Here is a 6,188-nt window from a genome sequence, read left to right as displayed (position 1 = left end):
CATTTTGTTGTCTTTATTTAAAATCAAAAATGTTGGCGTCACAACGTGGTTTGACGTTTAATTGCCTCCTTCCGTGCCATGTTAATTTTTACCTCCAAATAATACCATTTTGAATGAGTCATCACCGTTCCGCCAATAACAAGCCTCAAGCCATGAAGCCTGCAAGCAACAAGCTCAGCTGCACGTTTTTTTTTTTTTTTTAAATTTTGTATACTTTTGCCAGTTGTAAACTCTTACTGACGTGCAATCGTATTAGATGATTGTTCTGGCTTTTGATATATAATGAATAACTTTTGGGGGATTTGGGTTTGCTTGAGTTTTACATCAACGACAATGTTAACTGCGATTTGGAATAATGCTAATGCAAGTGTCGATGTCGCGTCTTGATTGAATCAAGTATCACCTTTTATTTTAAACGCAACGTTTATAACCAGCTCATTTGCTGACATTTAACTCCGCCACACATGATGCGTTTTGCGCTTGAAATGTCATTTAAAAAATGATAAAACTGCGCAGTATTTAAGATAGTGGACTTGGGCGACGAAAGAAGTGAAAAAGGTAAGTCTTCTCGTCACGCTAGCGTTCTGTTAGCAATTTTAGCTCAAGTGGAGGATAACGCGGTGGTTAACGGAAGTAAATACCTCTAGTAAGCCTGTATATGAAATATTTTTTTAACAATTGTTTTTCGAAGTTGTCCTCGGTATTAACTTGGAGACTTTGATGATAATACTGTTACTGCTGTTTTATTTAAAGTGTAATGACTTGTTGTTGCCACCTGATGTCGCTGTTGTATATGAACTTAGGCTAAACTGAATGCAATACACAGGAAGGTCAACATTTAATATTCAATAAAAGATAGCAAAAGAATGGCGGATTTATATCATGGAAATTAAAAGCAAAAAAAACTTGTTTTTGTGTTCAGTTTTTTTGTTTGCGCCGGAGAACCGTCAACGATATTTGGCTACCATTAATTTTAGGTGGATTGTGTTTTTTTCACATCACATTTTTGCTATTTCTTCAGTGATGTACTGTACATTAGACTATACGTTTTATCTTGAATAATCAAGAATCTAGTTTCTGATAATCAATATAGAAAATGTCACTTAAAAGCATTAGTTTGCGGTCAAGTTATCCCACACTCATCCCTGCTGCTTACATGTCAAATGCTAATGTGATTTATCATCTGCAGAAATCCATCACCCACTTAAGAGAAGCCAAGTCGTCCCTCCAATTGCTGGGAAGGTGCAAAACATGAGCACATGCAGAGGAAACATCAGAACTGTGTTATTCAATGTGAAGGAGAACAGTTCCTGATTTCATCTGGATATGGTTAGTTCTATCTTTATCTTTTTTTAAGGCGTTCACCAATGTTATCCGTTATCAAAGGCTGTTTTTTTCTTCTGTGAACTGTGTATTACTTGCACGCTGCTAAAGATGGAGGAGAAATGAGGAGTAATCAGCTATGTAATTATTTGTTGGCTCTAAACAGCTGTGTCACCATGGTGATTGTCACTGAACTCACTCTGATAGGACTGGAAAGTTAGGAAGGTGCCTAAACATAGGCCATGTTTATTTTGATGGCATTGTATTATACGTCTTGTTTCGTGAGAGTATGCTACCTTGGCTATCTCATCCGAGTGACTTTATCGTCTTGAAGCATCCTCTCGTCACAGCACCAGCAGCTCTCTAGTTGTCAGTGACATTATCTTCATTCAGAGTTCCCAGGATGGACAAAACATCCACTCGAGATATACCCGAGAGCCTGTCACGTGCACTTGAGCCGGAAAAGAAAAGCAATGCAAGGCAGGCTGCACACTTGTTATAATGTTAAATATAATAGTCAGAATATAAACTTTAGTCCATTCACTTCAATTTGTTGTCCTTTGCCAACAACCTGTCAACAGTGTATCGCAAGCCACATTTAAAACATCATTTTTTTTTCGGTTCATACGACAGCACATAGTCACAAAAATTTGGTCGTGAATGGTTGTAAATAATTACATTCGTAATGTGACTGCATTACACAGCCCAAGAGCCAAAAATTGTCAAGTCGACCCACTTTGCCAGTAAGGAGTTGGAATTTGCTGAAATTTCAGAACAATTTTGACATATTTCAATGCTAATAACGCTAATGATGCCATGAGGAGTTATTCATTCACTAACCATACTTGCACTTTTTCAGTTTTATCAAATAATCTTTCCTCTTAAAATGAATAGAAATGCCTTTAATCCGTTCCAGACGTCAAAAAAACATTCCTTACCTAAATTTCTTCAGAAAAATACAATCAACAGAAATAAGAATCAGCACAAACCACAGAAAACAAGTATTCAGCATAAATATTCTCAGTTTTGTGAACATGATCTTTTACTTTGGAAAACAATGAGCAACATTCCTACCAATTTTCTGGCATTTTACGGCCCAAACCAGTCATCATAGCTATTTTTATTTTTTTAAAATTTTCTGCACAGTCAATTTGAAAACCCCCCCGTTTTTGAATAATGGGCTGGAAAATATCATTTCAATGGAATCATTGATTACGCAACAAAACAATCGACAGTTAATGGATTCTTCAAATATTCTCACGCGCTTCCCCACTTGCCAAAGTCTCTCCTGGTCAGATAAGATGACTCGGCCTTTCTCAAGCTATCGCGTACGAGGCTACAGGCCACTTGAGGAATGACAACAGCACGACATGACTGACATTTGACAATCGCCGCCTGGCGAATTTGTAGAAACCTGCTACAGGCTGCCTGTTATCTTTAGAGGTCATTTCATTTTTTTGTGGACGGGGCGAGCGCTAAGAAGATGCGGGGTCAGCGGCTGGTTAGCTTTGGTTTATTGTCGTGTTTTTATCACAGTGCTGCGGCTTTGTTTTGAAAACAAGACCGCTCATGAAGATGTTTGGAACGTCGCAAGATGTTTAAGAGCCTTAAATTAACTCCGACACAAGGGAAGACTCTGACCCGGGGGCCACAAACATCCTAATTAGAGCCGGCGACGTCCGCTGAGGCTAAAAGAAAGAATCCGAACCAGACTTAAGAGAATTGTCACGCTAAGCAAATGCGCAGAATCTGCTCTGACAGATTTCTATGATACCCTCCAGCCGTCCAAGTCTCACTTTGCTCAAATGTCTTTTATGTGCAACGTGTCAAAACGCAGCCTCCAGAAGGCCACATGTGAACTTCTTTTGCCGTCACCTTTGGAATGACAAAATGACAGCTCATCACCAACACAATGAAGGATTTGTTTGCAATTTGTCCGACACGTCCCGCTTCGAACTCGCAATGATACAAATACGCCGACAATCGGGGCTGAATCTGAGCATTTCCTTTCGCTTCTGATCAAAGTCAGAAAAGAGAAGATCTCCGGGAAGATCTTGAGAAGCAGCATTGACTTTTGTAACATGTTAGCCACCCAACGCTGCTCACATTACAAGCCGCAACGATGCGCTTCTTGGTACGATTTCAACGAACGAGCTGTCCATCGGCAGTTTGGCGTCGACCGTCTGTGACGATTGTCGCTCTGATCGGCTGTTATCAGATAAATTTAGATGAGCTTCGTGAAACCCTGATTGCGGATAATAAAATAACCTGGAGTGTTAGTTGTGTACCTGAGAACGGCTGAGGTGTGTGTACCTCGCATGTCAATATTGCCTTTGGGGAAAATATTTGCAATTGTTATCTGAGATGGTGATGATGTGTGAGGTCTAAAACGACACTAAGCACTCTCAATATCCCCCCCCCCCTCGTCGTCTGTGGGCTCTTGCACATTAAAATGGTTTGAATGTTCGAAATATTCTTTACATTGTCAAGTATGGACCAATGAACCGCATAAATGTTCACAATTCCGGCCTTGTTCAATATTGAACGTAGACATGGTCTGGCGTGAAAACGGGTTGTGTCCGAATGAATGTAAAGAGCGTTTTCCATCGCCCCACAGCTGCGTTTCCACCGTCATCTGTCAGTCGGGATTCAGGCATCAGTAACTGTTCGATGGAAACTTCGGTGCGAGCCCAATTTTTAGGAAGGTGAAATACAATCTGCTTTCTTCGTGACTTTTGCCTCCTTTTGCTTTCTTTCTTTTTGGTACCGTAAGCGTCTTTCCATAAGATGCTCACAGTGGAAGCATTGAGGTCAAAGATGATTTGTTCCAGAATGCACCTCCAACCTTCTCCAATTGTGGATCCGTCTTTCCTAAAGCGTATTCTGGAAATCATCCATTGTACTGCCAACTTTCGGTACCGCTACGGGATTGCAAACTCTTCAATTTGTCGAGCCGCTTTCTGAAATGTGTGCATTTTTTCTTCCCCGGAAAATGTTTGCTGCATTTTAGCGGATGTCACTTAGTTGTTTATAAATTCCAATTTGTCTCAGATTGTATTCGGTGGCAGAAGGAAAGAAGTTGAGCGCTAATTAGCCTTGCTCATCTCCCATTTGCTTGACAATTAGAAGCTCCGATGTGCTGGTGCAGAGTCACGGCCCTGACTTGATGACACGGGGTTATTTTTGGGGATGTTCCGGAGTGCCGGGCCCCCGTCCGAAGGTCCTTATAAAGAGCTCCTCTCTGGGGTGGGTGGAAAGTGGCTTATCAGCTCCGCTACTCCTTGATGGAGCCGACTCGTTTGCATGGAGTCGACACTTTACGCAAACCCTCGGCTTTCCCAGTCCAAGTCTCTTTTTTGATATAGTTAAAACGTCAAAGCAAATTGTCGCCAAGTCGTTTGTACTGTATTTTGCAAAACAACGTTGTCATGTGGTGAGAATCAAATATTTGAACTTCACGAGAAAAAATGGAAATAAGCGACGACATTTATCAACATTCACTAAAGTAGCCTTCTCCTCTTTCCTGGTCTGAGGAATGTTTTCCCAGACTCTCTTTTTGCCCGCCGCGAGCACTCTGTCTCTTTCGGAGGCGACGCACTTCATTTGTCTTCGCCAGGATCAGAGAAACAGAGAAAAATCCAAATAATCACCCCCGCCATGAAGTAGGAGAAGTCTCGGAGACAAAGTCCGGATAACGGGATGACAAAGCTTGTTAAGATGCCGCTCGGAAGAAGACGACCACGCCGTTCGTTATCTTCTTAAGTCGTGTTTACAAGAACGTTATACTGGATGAGGAAGTAACAGTTTATTCTCCATTTTGGGGATTTTTTTTTTCATTTGACAGTATTACGCCAAACAGATCAACCGAATTTTGGCAAGTTGATATGACATCCCCAAAAAGTCCAAACGTTAGGAGAAGAAAGTGAAAAAAAGTCAAATATCTTAAGATAACGAATGTTTTTGGAAGAACGTTTTTGTTTTTTTTAAATGAGTCATAATGATGTCTAATAATAATAAATTTACAATTTTGCAAGGAATACAACAAGACAAATGATTTTTAATTTTGGGAAAATTACATTTTGTCACCAATTCAAAATGTAAATAAAGTTGTCATTTCCATGAGAGAATATGTTTGTAATATAGAAATTAAATAGAACAAAAATTTAGTCTGTAATACAGAAAATACTGTGATTGTTTTGGGGGTTTTTTTTGGACTAAATTCACTTTTTTATATTATAAAATTACGACTTTATTCTCAAAATATTACCCCAAAAAATATTGAACTATTACGACAGTAATATCCTTTGGTTACAAAAAGAAAAGAAAAAAATGAGTGGTATTTTTTCACATAAAAAAAGTGGAATCATTGCAGGAATTCTTCTCAAAGACAACTTATTTGTTCTATTGAATAACTTCACTTGTGCCTCCTTAAATGTTGCGTTTAGCCTAACAGCCAAAAGGTGGCGCTGTAAGCATTGCCCAAGCTTAGCTGAGAAGTGGGCGACTTGTTGCTTCTCATTGACTTTGGAAAACTATTTGAGCAATCATTTGGTAACTTCCATTCCCTAGCACGCTCTTTATCCTCACTCGTAAAACAATTGAGTGCACCCGTCGAACGACAACGGTCCACTAATAGCACAACTTCATGTTCTTTGTGAGGAAAAACTGTCCACTGGACATTTACAGGTTACTAACATGGAAAGACGTTTTTGTATTTTTTTTTTGTTTGTTTTATATCCAGCTTAAAGTTTATGCATTAGTTTGTTCTTTGTCCCTGCCAGTTAAACACGAGCCGTGTCTCCCCGTGTTCTGAATTGTCTTCCTGTTGAGGACAAAGAGCACACGAGTACAAAGACCTCGAGCAG

The sequence above is a fragment of the Idiotropiscis lumnitzeri genome, chromosome 18 (assembly GCF_059441095.1).
Source record: "Idiotropiscis lumnitzeri isolate Australia: NSW breed Sydney's pygmy pipehorse chromosome 18, RoL_Ilum_1.0, whole genome shotgun sequence".
Taxonomy (NCBI): domain Eukaryota; kingdom Metazoa; phylum Chordata; class Actinopteri; order Syngnathiformes; family Syngnathidae; genus Idiotropiscis; species Idiotropiscis lumnitzeri.
Note: the sequence above shows the minus strand (reverse complement) of the source record.